This window comes from Aplidium turbinatum, chromosome 13 (assembly GCF_918807975.1).
Source record: "Aplidium turbinatum chromosome 13, kaAplTurb1.1, whole genome shotgun sequence".
In the NCBI taxonomy this organism is placed as follows: Eukaryota; Metazoa; Chordata; class Ascidiacea; order Aplousobranchia; family Polyclinidae; genus Aplidium; species Aplidium turbinatum.
Window position 1 is genome coordinate 20,534,243 of NC_137484.1, and position 16,852 is coordinate 20,551,094.

The 16,852-nt window shown below is 37.3% G+C and overlaps 2 pseudogenes; one reads left to right on the top strand and one right to left on the bottom strand.

The window, feature by feature from the left end:
• Nucleotides 1-755: 755 nt before the first annotated feature.
• LOC145781728 (uncharacterized) lies at nt 756-5,099 on the bottom strand (annotated as a pseudogene).
• Nucleotides 5,100-7,433: 2,334 nt separating this feature from the next.
• On the top strand, nt 7,434-8,949 carry LOC145781729 (uncharacterized; annotated as a pseudogene).
• Nucleotides 8,950-16,852: the final 7,903 nt, after the last annotated feature.

The window sequence follows — 16,852 nt, forward strand, 5'->3', positions numbered from 1 at the left end:
TCCAGAGGTCTTCACAATTTGGTACATTTAAGCTAATATCATTACGTATAGAATATGCAATATTATTTTTAATGTAAAGTGCAACGCCACCAGCATTTGTAGGAGAGTTTTTGTGTAAAAATTTGTATTCGATGAGGTTAAAGTTATCAACACAATTGGGTTTTATTTTAGTTTCAGAAATTGCAATAATATCTGGTTGGTGATTAATTTCGGCCAAAAATTCTTCGAGTTTGTCTTTGTTTTTGCTTCTTCTTCTATCGAGTCTTCTAAAGTTTGTTGATACACCACAGATTGACACATTCTTCCGCAACGGAGTTGTACACTGACAGGTCCCACCTACTGCACCGGGTGGCAAGCCGAGGGCAAACAAGAAGGTGGTCCGCTGTTTGGGGCTCGGTCAGGGCCGGATTAAGGTTTTCATGGACCTGGGGCTATTGGTAATCTGAGGCCTATATTTCATTCCCCTCATTGTACCAATCAGAATTAAAATGAAATAATAAAAATTATACCCGAAGTACAGTATTTACTTATTAAACGCATTCAAATGACATGTTTTCTGGATTTAAACAAAGCAAAGCTGTTAATAACATCATCGGGGTCTATTTTTTCCAAAACTTTGTTTTCAATGCAGAGTAGAGCTAAGGAATGCAATCTTTTCTGGCCCATGGATGAACGCAGTTGATTCTTTACTCTTTTAAGCACTGAAAATGAGCGCTCGTCTGAACAATTAGAAACCATCAGACAAAGATACATTCTTAGTAGCTTACAACAAATACGTTAGGAAATGCATAGGACATCAACTCATTTTCATTGATGAATCTAAACATTCGAGTTTCTTTGCTGCATTCGCTGTTAAAATGGTGTTGTTTAAGCAGTGCAGAAAAATGAATCATCTCTTCAGGTAGTGATTCTTCTAGAATCTAGATCATCTGGATAATAGTGAAGCAATGTTTCAGCACTCTCTTCAAATTTACAGTTAGACATGGTGTTTAATTCCGCCGGAAACGAAAATATTATTTGAAGACGATGGTATGCTGCAATTCGGAATTTCAGACACAAAATAATTTGGTCAATGATTGGTAAATATGAGTCTACTTTGAATCTGCTCGATGGATCAAGTGATGTGTCTTCAGATCCACCTTCGCTATCCAAGCATACTTTTCTTCTCTTCCTTCTTGAAATTTCTTCATTCAATATAATGATGACAGCCACTTAATACTCTACCCCAGGGTTACTCAACTAATCTTAACAAAGGTCCAGTTTGACAAGTTGTATATTTTTAGCGGTCCGGTGAACAAGTTATTTCACACGCAACCACGAAAGCTAAACTATTTTATCAAACCACTTTCTTAGGTAAAATGTAACTCGAATTAGATTTCTGAGAAAGTATTGGAGAGTTTGGGAGTCGAAGACCCCCAGCAACTAAGATAATCACAGTAGAAATTGCTTCCTCCCAGTAGAAATATGTTTAAAAAAGCCCTCAAACGTGGCAAAGAGGGTATTCTTCCAAAAGATCAAGGTCCACCATCAACCCCCAGAAGGTCCGGATTCGAACCACGGTCCGCCAGTTGAGTAGCCCTGCTCTACCATTTTCTTTGAGTTCTTGAAATTGGGATCTAAATGTTTGAACAAAGTTATGTAGACCCTGAAGCAGATTTGTTGCCTTATTCAAAGTAATTTTGCTATCTTGTAGCGCCCGACTAGTTTTATGAAACCGTTCCATTATGCAAGACCATAACTCAATTAAAATAACGGTTTCAAGCTTTTCCATTGACAAGATAAACCCCTTGGCTGTTTCTTTAGTCTGTGATTGTTCGTCATTGTTTTGGCGTATGGGTTGTAGTGGTGGTCGAATAGTGTACGCTCGACATGCGCGACTCCTAAGCTCAGAAGGGGCGATGTTCTAACCTTATCTCTTCTAGAGTGCACTGTCTATTAATACCACACAAAAGTAAGCATTGTAGAAGTAGTATAATAATTCAAAGTAAACACAATAACATTAATTAACAATGGTAGAAGCTAATACAAATTAAAGTCACCAGGGTAGACCAGGTTACACACACAGTAATATTACTTAATAGAATAAATGTCCTTAATCAATAGTCCAGGTTCAACCTTGTAGCCATGTTCCGATTTCCGAATATCATTTCTTTATTGTCTTTTGTGTATCGCTTTCCTTCACTTCACGTCCGATCGCTGAGTTGTTACTTTCAAAAGTCCCTGTTTAGTATTCATCCGCGGCGCGAGCCACGTTCCAGCCTTGGCGACCTCTAGCGGACAGAACTATTCAGACGCAGGCAGAATTGTAAAGGGGAACGCCACATCACTTGGCGCCAGATGATTAGATCATGAGTAAACGAAATGATCAAACATCGACATGCTTCTTGGTGTGACTTCTCGATGAGGATGCCGGTGGCTCGGACTGATGCGTTTGCAGGAATCTTTATAACAGTCTTGTTTGTAGCACTAGTTTTCTTTCAAATTATGCGGCCAAAACTATGTGTTGTCGGTTGATCATTAAACGTGCACAAGATAGGTAAACAAATGCAATTATCGACGGGGTTGCTGACCAAGTCTACCCTGGTAATGACGTAGTAGTTAACGTCGAATGGTTCAAACATAAAACAATGACTTATCATACAATAATAAAAATGATGCTCACAAACTTACTCAAAACATAACAGCATGACGGCTGCTGGGTTAACAATTATTGAGGTTGCTTAGAGTGAAAACTACTACAACGTTCCAGCCTTGGCGACCTCTAGCGGACAGAACTATTCAGACGCAGGCAGAATTGTAAAGGGGAACGCCACATTGTCATCAGACATTGCTTTCAAGACTTGAAGAACTGCTTGATAGCTTTTTCTCAGCGCATGTATAACGTCATATTGTGTGCCTCCCAATGTGTATCAGACGAAGGCTTAATTGTTGGCAAATGAGTTAAGAACCACTGGTTCACACAGTTAGCATTCGTTCTATGATTTTCGTCCTTTATTCTTTCAATCCTGATCATGTCAGTTGCTCTTAGTAAGTTGTTATCGGTGGGCCTATTTTTTTGGTGGGCCTGGGGCTGCAGCCCCATCAGCCCCCGCCTTAATCCGGCCCTGGCGCTCGGTGCCACAGATACATACAACAGGGCCCGTGTCGTAGCCCCACTCCACCATTGCAGACTTAGTACGTCCAACACCGGTTCGGAGTCGATTTAGTGTTTTGCTTAGACTGCGGGTATTGAAGTGGAACAAGGAGAGCTTTGTTTTTTTTACTTTCTTGAAAGAATTTTTTAGTATCTGATGTAGAGAGGTAGTTTTTGGAATCGAAATTGATGTTAGTAGTGGACATTACAACAAACACAATAAAAATGACTGACATATACATGTGCAATGAATAATTACAATATGACTGGTTAGGCTACGGAGTGACTTTCAGTTGATAGACGAAAAACTTTGAAAAATAAACACTATTATTGCGTTATGAAATATTTAATTTAGCAAGGATTTTACTACTAAACAAATAAGTAAATAAACCACCAACACGTGCATTTATATCTTATAGTCAAAATAACAGAACTGAGAAATTACTTATGGATGACAAGAGAAACAATTCAACGGAAGAACTTGTAATTAATTAAGACTAAATAAAACATATAACAAATCAAGTCGAAGTGGTGTGAGCAAAACCTGGAAATAAAAGCACTATTATTACGTCATAATAAAATGTTTTACAAGAAAGTTGAAGATTAGCCTTGCACCGTACGCATTAAGTTAATTTTTTTTAAGTAGAAATTTACAACAAAAAGTTAGTGCAGAACTACAAACAATTGGCCAACAAAAAAAAATTAAATCAAAAGCGGAGTTGTAACATACAGTACTATGAACAGTCCAAATTCAATCCTTCTTTAGAAATTTGATTTAATAGTCATAAGAACCTTTTTCTGAGTCAATGGTTACTGTACCAAGCCTGGACAGGGTTTTATCTTGTTCGGGGTGGAAATGAAGGTTGACTACGGTTAGGTGGAATATAAAGAAGTCCAAAAAGATATCTTGTGACTTTTCTTCACTTTGTCTTCAAAATTCAATTATCTATGAGCGATCCAACTGAGAAATGCAAATTGCAAAATGGCTGTCTCAATTGGTTAGCGCGTCACTTCTGGAACGAAGAAACTTCAAGATCAAGCGGCGCTGGTTCGACTCTCGGGGTGTGCGCTTGAGCAACGCACGTTAAGGACTGCTCTCCATTCAGCGGCACCTAATGGATGGAATAGTTCCCCGGCAACAAGACTTCAACAATCGGAAACTTCACTCTGTCAATCTCGGTGACCGGGCCTGCGTCAGTGATCCGAAGCCTCCACAAGTATGCGAAACTACCAGGATTAAGCTCTGCAAGAAGCTTTCCCAGTCCGAGGATAAAGATTCAATCAATCAATCAATCAATCAATCAATAGCTTCTAGCTGGCCTAAATCAAGATTTCTTCGAATTGTTCTGTCTCTGCGAGTTTTTAATCTATTTTGAAAATTTTTGGACTGAAATGACCGCAATTAAATTTCTTTCTTAATTTGTCAAAATCTAGCTATTCTCCAGGCCTAAGTTTTTCTTCAGTCCAATTTATATATTTAGACCTGGAGAGCAAAATCTTTGCTGCTAACTTTTTCCCGCGCTTTTTTCGAAAATGACTTGACTTGACTTGACTTATCAAAGTCCAACTCTATCACAAGATTTAAATTTGGTGCCCTTTCCAGCACGCTTCGCTTCCGTTTTAAGCTTTTTTATTTCAATTATCTCACATCTTCACAAAATTCCATTCAATAAAAATTTTATTCAACGTGTCTTTGATACTTTTTAACACTCAAATGTGAGCACATTCATAGCCTACTCCGTGTAATAGGCTAATCTGGGCCGTTGAGAGGATAATTTAATAATATGCAGTGTTTTGTTAGTTTTTCGACCCATGGCAATAATCCGGGTCCCTGAAATAATTCCAGGCCGGTAACTAAATATATCTCCTGATCGAATTACCATGTTAGTAATAAACATGTACACCCTGATTGATTATGAGAAGCTTTTTTCTCGAACGGAGAAATCACCTCCTGGAACTTTGGCATACTTGCAGAGGCTTCGAGCTACTGATGCCAACCCGGTCATGGAGATTGACAGTGAAATTTTATCTTCTTGAAATGTCGTTGTCTGTAATTTAAATGATGCTGAACAAAAAGCTGTTTTTTAAATGTGTTTTTCAAACGTACACTCTGAGAGTGACATAACACAAGTCAACACAATTTTTGTTGACTTCAATCTAACAAACGTTTTGACTAACTTTTGGGCGCTGAATCCAAAAATGACATTAGTTTTTCTCTGTCACGTCAAGTTTTTGAGCTAGGCACCCACCACTTTGTCTCATAACCCACATAAAAGTACAACATTTAAGACATCTGCGTTTATTGTATAAAACGTTTTAAGAACTACAAGCAACCGAAAGTAACTCCATGGATTTTTTTCACTTTGTTCATGAAGACGAATTTACGATACAACTTAAACAAAATGTGGATAATTACGACCAAGTTTCCTCCTAATGCTGTCAATCCCAAAAACCAAAGGAAAGGGGAATATTTTAAAGGGATTATATCTGTGTGGTCAGACGAAGTGTCGTTCTGGTCATCTTCACATTTTGTGTTACAAACTAAATGCTTCAACTCAGTAGTGAAGCAATTAATTGCTTCATTCTTTGAACATGTAACATTAGTTGAAAAATTGCATTGTGGAAGCGATGCGTTGAAGTTTTGGTGATAAGCCATGTTATTTTTTTCCATTTCTATGGTTTTAAATATATCCAGGTGATATCCTTCAAACCATTTGAAAGGGTCCTTGCCTGGTTCATCAAGGCAGAGTTGCTTTGTGAAATTGGTGAGATATTTATCACATAAATGATACGTTTCTACATTTTTAGTACCGTTTGAAGAAGAAGAATCATTCTTATTGGATATTTCAATGTATTTGCAGTTGTGGGCCTCTGTAACAAAAGTAAATTAATTTTATTATTTGTGATATTACAAATGTTCATGATTTTTGGACTCGATGATTAATTGAATCTTTATCATGGGACTGGGAAAGCTTCTATGAGAGCTTAATATTAGCAGTTTTGCATAACGGTACGTACAGGTTTTGATCCACGGACACAGGCCCGGTCACCGAGATTGACAGAGTACAGTTTCGATTGTTGAAGTGTTGTTGCCGAGAAATTATTTCATCCATCAGATGCCGCTGAATGGAGAGCAGTCCTCAACATGCACCCAGAAAATCAAACCAGGGCCGCATGATCTTTAAGCTTCTTCGTTCACGAAGCGCAAACCAACTGAGCTATTGGGCCGAACTCATGTGTGTCTTTTTGACGAAGCACAGTAGCTGTACAAAGATGGGCAACCTTGACAGTTTTGGTGATCATGATAACCAAGACCACGCCCATGTTTGGTTGTGCATAAACTAGGCAAAGCCAATAAAACATTTCGTTAATTGTGTGTTTTGAGGTTAAGACTTGGATTTTAGCAACAGAAGTGTAGGACGCCCTGACGTGATTACAAGTTTTTGACAAGGGCAGCTGAAGCTGAAATGATCCCATAGTAGGCTATGTAGCCTATTGTGAGGCAAAGTATGTAGATAGATGTGAGCCAGGTTTGGATTGATCTTGGAAAAGGAAAAAACTCTTTCTTACTGTCAGTGAATGGTAAAATAGTGTAGGTCTAAAATAAGTAAATTGTAAACACTATAAACTAAATTGAAAAAATTAGGAAAAACTAGGCTACGTAAGCGAATGATACGTGTAGGCCTATGCATAGTGGCATGCGCAGGGGAGAAAATCGGGCATTCAATCATAAATTTAGTATTTGCCTAGTCTCTACACAGCAAACACTTGCAATTCCTTTGACAGTTTTTCCAAAACATAATAAATACCCGACTCCACATCGTTAAATTACTGAAACATTTTTTTAAAACCGGACCAAAGCCAATGCCACCCTCTCCTGCGTAGCTTGCGCTACTGCGAGTACAAGTAGGCCTATATAATCTCACTTGTTTTGTAATAACTGGGATCCAGCCCAATGCACATTGAAATCCGAATGAAGAGTAGCAATAGAAACAAAGGTATCATCATTTGGATTAAAACTTACAGTCTGTTGACAAAACATTTTTTGCATTACATACAATAATAATACTGACACATTATATTAAACATTATTTCAATTGAAATTATTACCAGTAGGCCTAGCCTACCGATATAGGCTAAGTTTTATATTCAAGGCTATTGAAAAGATAACACTGGCCAAAAAAAAAAACTTTTTTTTGAGTGCCGAAGATATTTTAACGGTTTCTGGGTAATTTTGGGCCACTGAATCCGAAAATAACACCCGTTTCTTTGAATTGGCTCTAGTTTTTGAGATATCAATATTTTTAAATTTTGGCTAGATGACCAAGATAAGCCATGGGCACCTCATACTGTCTGCAAAGTATGTGTAGAAAGCCTGAGAAAGTGGACCAAAGGTACACTTACAAATCTTAATTTTGGTGTACCAATGGTTTGGAGAGAACCAAAAAGCCATTTTTTGACTGCTACTTCTGTTTGGTAGACCTACAGGGGTTCAATCGTCACAAGAAAAGCACGTGGAATTACCAAGATTTAGCATCTGCTCGACGACCTGTGCCTCACTGTATGCAAATGCCTGTGCCCGAATTTAGTGAATTACTTGACATAGCCATGGGATATGATGAGTTTCATGAAGAGGTAGAAAGCTCTGCAAGTGACAGCGGTAGAAATGTGTTTAAAAGTAGTTCAGCTATTCCAGAGACATTCAAACAGGAGGAGCTGAGTAATCTCATCAGGGATCTCAACCTATCCAAATAAGAAGCAGAAATTTTGGCATCTTGACTCAAAGACAAAAACTGTCTTGGAACCGGAGCTTCCATAATATTTTTCTATGCGAGAGAAAAAAAATTGCTTCCATATTTTTGCCAGCAAGATGAATTTGTTTACTGCAAAGACATCGCAGGGCTTCTACTGTAAATGAGAGTAGGCTTACCACAATATAGAGCTCAAGAATGGCGCTTGATCATAGACAGTTTAAAAAGAAGCTTAAATTGTGTATTGTTATATAACGGTAACAGATATGCATCTCTCCCAATTGCCCATTCAACAAAACTAAAAGAAGAGTACAATAACATTAAAACAGTATTACAGAAACTGGATTACGACTCTCACCAATGATTAATTTGTGTAGACTTGAAAATGGTAATTTTTTTGCTTGATCATCAAAACGACTATACAAAATATCCATGCTTCATCTGCTTGTGGGACAGCCAAGCTCGTAATAACCACTGAGTCAAAAAAGGTGGCCACCTGCAGATTCCATGAGAGTTGATGAAGCTGAAGCTAATATCATCAATGAACCTTTAGTTGCCAGAGAGAAAACCATCATTCCACCACTATATATCAAACTTGGTTTGGTGAAGCAGTTTATGAAAGCCTTTCCTATGACTGGCGACTGCTTCAATTATATTTGCAGAGCATTTCCTTCTTTGACCATCGAAAAGCTGAAAGTAGGCATTTTTGATGGCCTTTAAATCTGTAAACTCATAAAAGATGCACGTTTTGTGCAGTCTATGACAGACAAGGAGTCTGCTGCATGGCAATCGTTTGTCTTAGTCACACAGAAATTCCTTGGAAACAAAAAATCTGAAAATTACCAAGAATTGGTGGAAGATATGCTTTCCAAGTTCAAAGATTTGAAGATGAGTATCAAGGTTCACTATCTCTTCAGCCACTTAGATCGTTTTTCTGCAAACTTTGATGACCTAAGTGAAGAGCACGGAGAAATATTCCACCAGGACATTAAGGTCATAGAAGAGCGGTACCAGGGCAGGGGGGATGCCCACATGATGGCTAACTACTGTTGGTTTCCAACGTGACTGTTTGGCCACATCAGATTTAAAAAGTCTTACAAAAGAAAATTTGTAAACATCGACTAATCTTTTCGCATCATAATAACGATTGATTTATGTGCTTTAACAATTTACGAAATGTAGGTTACTTTGATTGTTACTAAAAGTAGTGTTTGTGCTTTGACGCCACCTGTTTTTTTGCAAACGAAAATCTGTTGTTTACTGCTAATATCGTTTAATTGTTTGAATTTTTGCTTGACTTTCACACAAAACATAGTTTGCCTATAGAAGGCTCTCTGCAATAGCAATTGGTCATATTTCACAGAATCGCATCAATAATGTAAGAATAAGTTATGGACATGCTTGTAAAAGACAGACAAGGTCTCATCAAAGTAATAGCATAAAGAAAATACCTATGTCAAAATTTGCATATTTTTAGCACTTTTTTTGGAGTACAAGCATGTAATATCTCAAAAATTAGAGCCAATTCGTAAAAACCAAGGTCATTTTCGGATTCAGCAGCATCAAAATACCCCAAAACCGTTAAAACTTTCTTTGCACCAAAATGTGTGTTGACCAGTGTAATTTACACCCACTTGCCAACAAGAGCCCTGGCGTCCAATAAAAGGTCGCTCCAGTAGTTCATTGGATTAATCGACAAATTGTGAACGAAAAGCCTTCAAGGTTAGAAAAACGCCAGTTCACGTCCTTGGGTGTGTGCTTGGGCAACTCATTTCAAGACAGCTTCCATTCAGCGGCTGCTAGTGGATGGAATAATTCATAGACAACGATAGTTTATCGACAATCCAAAACTTTCACTGTGTCAATCTCGGTGACAATGTTTGCGTCGGTTGTTCAAAATCTATACAAGAATGCGAAATTGCAAGGATTAAATTTCGAAGAATGTTTTGTCAGTCCCAGGAAAAACCTGCGGGAGGATGACTAGTCCTCACATCCGTTGGTCGACGTTGCCTTACATGCATCCCGAAATCGGATTAAGCTGTTTCGTGCCGCATAACACCACACCAGCGTCTGAGGGCTGAGTTTGTCCCAGACACGCAGAGGAAGAGTGTCCAGTGTTATTCTGAACGTCGGGGGTGACCAGTGCGGCAGAGGGTCGGTAGTTCTCACACCCGTTGGTCGATGTTGCCTTATAAGGCACCTGCAGCTAATAAGGCCCGCTAATTTTCAAACCTCAATATTTTTCTAAATACTGCATAATTTTGAACGAAACTTGGAATGAGGATACTTTGGGTCTATCTAAACAACATATCTATGAAACAAGTTTATAAGTAAAAGGGGTTGCAAAATATTACAAAAATAAAAAAAAATCTCAAGCGGGCCTTATTAGATGCACGTGTTGTGAATAAGGCCCGGTTTGAATTAGCACCAAAAGTGATGGCAAAGGTGTATTTTCACTATAACAACACCACAAAACAAGGCACAGGCACATAACTAATAATTAAATACACAGAGACAACTATTCCCTCCCCGCCCCATGCTCCATTTTTTAAAAAGCGACATGGTGTTTTTAGATCTGGTAGGGATGATAAAGTATTTTGATTCTGAAATTATGATATTTCCATTGAAATAACAAATTGGATTAATGGTGTAACAAGAATTGTTTAGGTCATTCAAGTCTTTAACCCTCACTTTCTTAACCAGGGGTGCACAACGTTACCCCAGGGGCTCATGGGCCTCATCACCAAAATTAGCCTAGTCGTGATCATCATTATCAGTCTTGCTTTAATTAGAAAAAAAGTTCAAATTTGTTGGTTTTACTGCATCAGCATGCACATATCTTTCACATAAAATGCAAAAAAACGGAAGTCAAAAAGGTTTGTTAACTGCAGAGCAGTCTAAAATATGTGAAAATTAATAAAACCACTCAATTTCAGTCCCCCCAAACTCCAACTTTCCGTAACTCAAAAAGTTCTCAACTTTAGGCTGTGAAACTTTACCAGTTAGTCTCAATTCACCATAGCAGCAGTCAGAGCTTCCAATTTTGTTTAAGAGATTTGTAACAACGGAGATCCCGGGAGTGGGCCTTATTACTGGCCGGGCCTAATTAGCTGCAGATGCCTTATGCGAAAGTGGGAGCTCCCAGTGTTGGGTGGCTCATCGAAGACAAGTCGACCCTTATGTTCTACCAGGAACAACTTAGGTTTGTGGTACCGAAATAGAGCAAATCCAAAAAGCGGATTAAGCTGTTTCGTGCCTCAAACTTTCCCAAAATCAAATCGAAACGTGTCTACAAAAACAAGACATTATTCCAGTCGTCACCATAAGAGAATAGATACTTTTCAACAAAAACAGAATTGTGTCTAAATTTTAAGCAGAATACTTTAAAATTGATTCAGATTTTCCATATCTCGAAAACTTTTCGAACAAACTGAAATATGTATCGAAAACATTACAAAACCACAAGACCATAGATGAAATGCTTTAAGAGTTTCTTTCCATTTACCGAAAGTTTCTCAAACTTTGATGACTACTCTTTTAACATAAAAGGAAATTTTATTTCCTAAAAACATTTTTTCTTCAAAGCAAACTAAGTGAATTGACAAGAGAAACCAATGAACAACAGGTGGACTTTCGTATGAGAGGTTGTTTTTTTGGACTACATTTCATTGGGGGACTACATTTCATTGAGGACTACATTTCATTACATTTCGTTTCAATTTTCAATTACATTACATTTAAAAAACAACCTCGAATAAGAAAGAAGACGAACTGGTGGACTCGCTGACATTGTGTTTGTATCAGTCTGTTGTGCTACTGAAGTAGATTAGCAACATCTTTGTTGAATCAATTCGAACCAAACTACATTTTACTTCTGGTTCCTATACAAACTTAACGGGAAAGCCTGAAAATCTTCTCATCCAAAGTTTCTACCATAGCCTACAAAGCTGCCTTTCAACTCAACAAGCAATGTTTTAACAAAGAACTGAGTAACTGATTCCATTGGGGGCCACGTTAGAAGCTTTGACTGGTGTGGCTGGCAGGTGTACATGATAGTTTAAGTGTGATAGTCTACATAGCTGTCCTTCAACTCAACAAACCATGTTTTAACAAAGAACTGAGTAACTGATTCCATTGGGGGCCACGTTAGTACCTTTAACTGGTGTGGCTGGCAGGTGTACATGATAGTTTAAATGTTACTTAATAAGATTCACGAAAGAACTGCTGAAACCTCATCTTTGTTCTGCTTAAATTGTAGGCTACAATAGTCTATAGTGTAGACCAAATTTTGGCAAAATCTTGACTTTCGTTGTTTACTGTTAAGCAGTTTAGTTCTATTTTTAATGCACTTCCTTCCATGGAACGTGGGTGACTCACCTGAACAACAAAGCATCTCTTCCACAATGCGATCCTTCGAGTAATATTCACTTACCAGGACCAAAGAATAAAACAATGAATTGTTTCACTATTGATTTAAAGCATTTGGTTCATGACACAAACTGTGGGGAAGGATATCGCTGCCACAAAGGACGAAAAGACCGAGACGATCCATTGTCTGATCACCTGTAGCGCACCCAGCATGGGGCTAAGGGGGCTCAAGCCTCCCCCAAACCCACCACCAAAAATAAATTTTTTTATGTTCCTCATTTATTCATTTTGCTTACAGGTTAGGTATGAATAAGACACAACAATACAACAGGGCTGAGCATTATAACAATATATTTTACATATTTACAAATAGTTTTAACAGTCGAACGTTTTCGGTTTAACTTAAGCCCTCATCAGAAATCTGAAATATTTATAAAAATGCAATAAATTTCAACTTCTTGAAAGTAAAATTGCATTAAGAAAAAGCAACTACATAAATAACTATAAAAAAATTTGCACCACAGGAAACGTGATACATCAACTAAATGTTGAAGAGAATGGACGCGCCTCCAGCAAATAATTGTTTGTTTATTTGGGTTGTAGCGTTTGATTAACAGTGCTTCCTATCATAGCAGTAAATTTTGGTGTCAAATTGGGATTTGCTTTTGCGTAAAATTTTAAATGGGTCAGCAGAGAATTTTCGACCAGTGCAAAAAGAACACTCCATGCTATGGTCTTTGATTGCACTTTTCTTTAACTCCCTAAAGTTCAGATGCTCCGTACTATCGTGGTCAAATGTCTGGTGGACATAATTATAATAATTATAATCGTGTTTTTATTTGCGCCCATTGCGATAACATACAGTACACTGCGATCACAGATGCGATACAACAGACTATACAGGAAGCAGCGAAGTGACATATAGTCTTCGAGTCAGCTGCTCCCCTTATTTTGGCTTGCCATTAAGTGTCTTTGCCGAGACACAGCCGCGTGCTCTTGAGCGGTACCCACGTCCTCTCGAACGTCGCGCAGACGTTCTCACCACTCGGCTACGCATGCCGATGTACCGTACGTCAACGCCGAATCACACGGACCTGTAAAACTGTATACGACATTTGAGCAGAGAGACGAAGGCGTCTGGGACTTTAGTTGAAAATACGAACTAAATTTGAATGTTTTGTAAGTAGGAAAAACGTTCACACTAAATTTATTGTTTACAAAATTAGTGTTTTGTTTCAAACTGTTTTCGTGCTAGTTGTTGTTTTCGCACTTATTTGTGTTGGCAAACAGAAAGCTAATTCTATTTTGACATACATGACAAAAAAGTCGAGATCTATAGAAGATTGCGAGAATGTACGTAGGGATGAGGATGCTGATGGTGCTAGTAGCATGGGCAGGCGCGGATTTTTTTGGGGGGGCCACAAAATTGTCTGAGGAATTGTTGAAATTGTATGTTTCCGCATCAAATGGTTTGATAAGCTTCTAAACAGCTGCTCTTAGTCCCACGGCGGACTTAACTTATTCCGGGGGAGGGGGGGAGGAAATAATTTTTTGTTATTATAATGGTTGAAATTATCCATCGATCAGATTCCGCAATTTTCTTTCATACAACTTCAAATATATTTTAATAGGAACATTTGTTGGAGCTGACTCAGCTGACTGAGCTACCAACGTTGAACCAAATGACGTCAGTTGAAACAATCTGAAACCTTGAATGGCTGTTTTATAGTTATTAGTATTCATTATAATTTCAATCAATTACCATATAAGCCTGTAAACATACAAATATCCAATTGATCATGGACACTGTATACAGGATTTTAAACCAGATTTGAAGTTTACTTTGCATGCCTAGCAATTTTTATTCAAGCAAAATTTATTTTTTAAACATTCACAATTGATGAAAATACCTGTTTTAATGTGTATTTTATAGCATATCGTGTATGTCGTGGTATCATTGTTCATATCTGTTTTATCGTTTTCTTTCTTTTTAATTGATTTTTAAATTTTCTGCCCTCCCCTCGAAAAAAACTCTTAGATCCGCGCCTGAGCATGGGGTTCACTAGGCCAACTTCCAGTCTGATTGAGAGAACGAATCCTGATGTATCGGCAACCGATGGATTGTAAGTGCTTTTAAATACCGTATTAATCAAAGGGATGAGCAATTGGGCATTGGCCTATTGTCACTGTCACTATTGTCGCAAATCACTCGGCCTGCGTTTCTGAATTAGCCCCCCCCCCTAAATTTTTTTTTGGGTGCGCTACTGCTTATCACCATCATTTAATAACTTTAAAATATTTTCCTGTCCTTTGGTTTATGAGATTGACAGCATTAGGAGGAAACTTGGCCGTAATTATCTACACTTCATTCTACTTGCATCGTAAATCCGTCTTCATGAACAAAGTGAAGAAAATCCACTCCATCATGATTCTGAATTTAGCTTGTGCTGACTTGTTGATGGGAGTCTACTTAATTGGCTTAGCTTGTGCATGACATGTTTACTTTGGAACTCTTAACGAAAAATGTAAAGACAATTGGAAGTCAAGTTGGTTTTGCAATTTCCTTGGAATAATCAACTTCACTTCAAGTCAAGTTTCTATAACTGCTTTAGTTATAATTTCGACTGTGAGAATGAGAAGTACTTTACTTCATTACAACAATGTATCAGTGAGATCCATTCTTGTTGTTATTATAGGAAGCTGGGTTCTTTGGATCATCACTGCTGTAATCCCTGTGTTAGATTTTGATATTTTCAAGGAAATATTTATTCTTGCTTTTATAATTAAACCAGTTCATCAACCAGAGCCTTTAAACTACTTTCGTAATAGGCTACGAAAAGTTATACAGAAGATATTAACTGGAATAAATAAACAATGTAATTTTCCACTAATCAAACAAGAAACAAGATATCAATTATCTGAACAAACGACTTGGGAAAATGTTTTTACTGTTGCAGAAAAACTTCAACTGGCTAATAGAACCGATACAGATATATCCTATGTTGGATACTATAATGAGCAGACAGTTTGTAACAAGAAGTTCCTAATGCACTTGCATCTTAACTACAGTTATTTTTCTTTAGCTATTATTGTCATCAACATGCTTTCGTTTATTTATATATTTCTTTGTCAAATTGTAATATGTCGAAAATCAGCAACTGACATTAACTGGACTGAAATGTTTTCTAGCCTTTGTAAGAAAGTTTCTCCCGGTTCTAACAGCAACGAAAACCTCTCAGTGCAACGCAGGGAACTGGAAAACAGGAGAATGAATCGTAAAATGTTTTTTATTGTCGCTACTGATTTCTGTTGTTGGGTTCCAATTTGCATTATATCGTTAAACTTTAGTATCATCAGTAGGCTACAGGCATCATTGATATGAGTCTGATGTGTAACTATCTCAAATACGAGAACGAAGTTAAGGAGTGGTTCTCTCTCATGTTCATTAGCATGATACCACTCAACAGTTTTATCAACCCCTTTCTTTATTCTTCACAAGTTTGGAATGTCTTGGGAAAAAAATGGAGGAAGGAAATCACAAACATAAAAACTTTGAATGTGGAACTGTGACAAGAGTTTACACGTTTATATGATTTAGTGTGTTTATGTCTTTACGTAAATGATTTGTGATTTATATTTATATGATTTAGTTGATTTCTTGGTTGTGTGTTTATGTGTTTATATGATTTAGTGTTTATTTATATTATGGATATTTGATGTTACATAAGTTAGGTTGCTGTTACGTAACGAACTTGAATTGATGTAATTTACATGCAGTCTTGCTGCATGCAAAAAAGCGATTTTTAATTATTTACAGTATATCGTAAAATGTCGGCTTGTGAAAAAAAATTGGAGGCAAATTTTAACCTTGGACGAACTTTTCAAACATTGAAAATTCAAATTTTGAAATTTCCGTCAATATTGGAAGAAATATATTGAAAATATAGTTTCGGGAGAGAGTTTGCTTTTTTATACCACAGGCAGGCAAGACACAACAATCAGAGATGGGCAAGATCACTAGTATTGGTGATCTTGAAGATCAAGATCAAGATCACCAAGAATAGGTGATCTTGAAGATCAAGATCAAGATCATCAAACTATGTGATCTTGAAGATCAAGATCAAGATCGTGATCTTGAAGATCAAGATCACTTTCAAGATTACTTTTTGTGTACTTGAAAAATAATGAAGTTTTTGATCAATGATATTGCAAAAAATAATTACTATAAGCAACCTGGGTAAAGGTATATAGTTGGTATTGCTAACTTTTACTTTTAACTACTCGATCGCTGGCCTAAGAATTGTAATAAGTTAGTGACTGTTGCTATTAGACCTATCAATTGTTGACGTAGTTTGCCTAGAATCGCAACGTCACACCCAAGGCCGAGGTTAATTATAGTAGTTCTGAAAAAGTCGCAAAATTTGCAATTAGTTTTATACTTTTTATTTATAATAAATAAATAAAAATAAACTTTGAACTGCATCATTTTTTATCAAATTTTAGTTTGGTTCATGTGGGAGTTTTTATTCGTGTTACTAAGTAGTTATAACTTTCACTGTATTATGTCAATGTTTATTGCACCATTTACCCATCTGGCAAC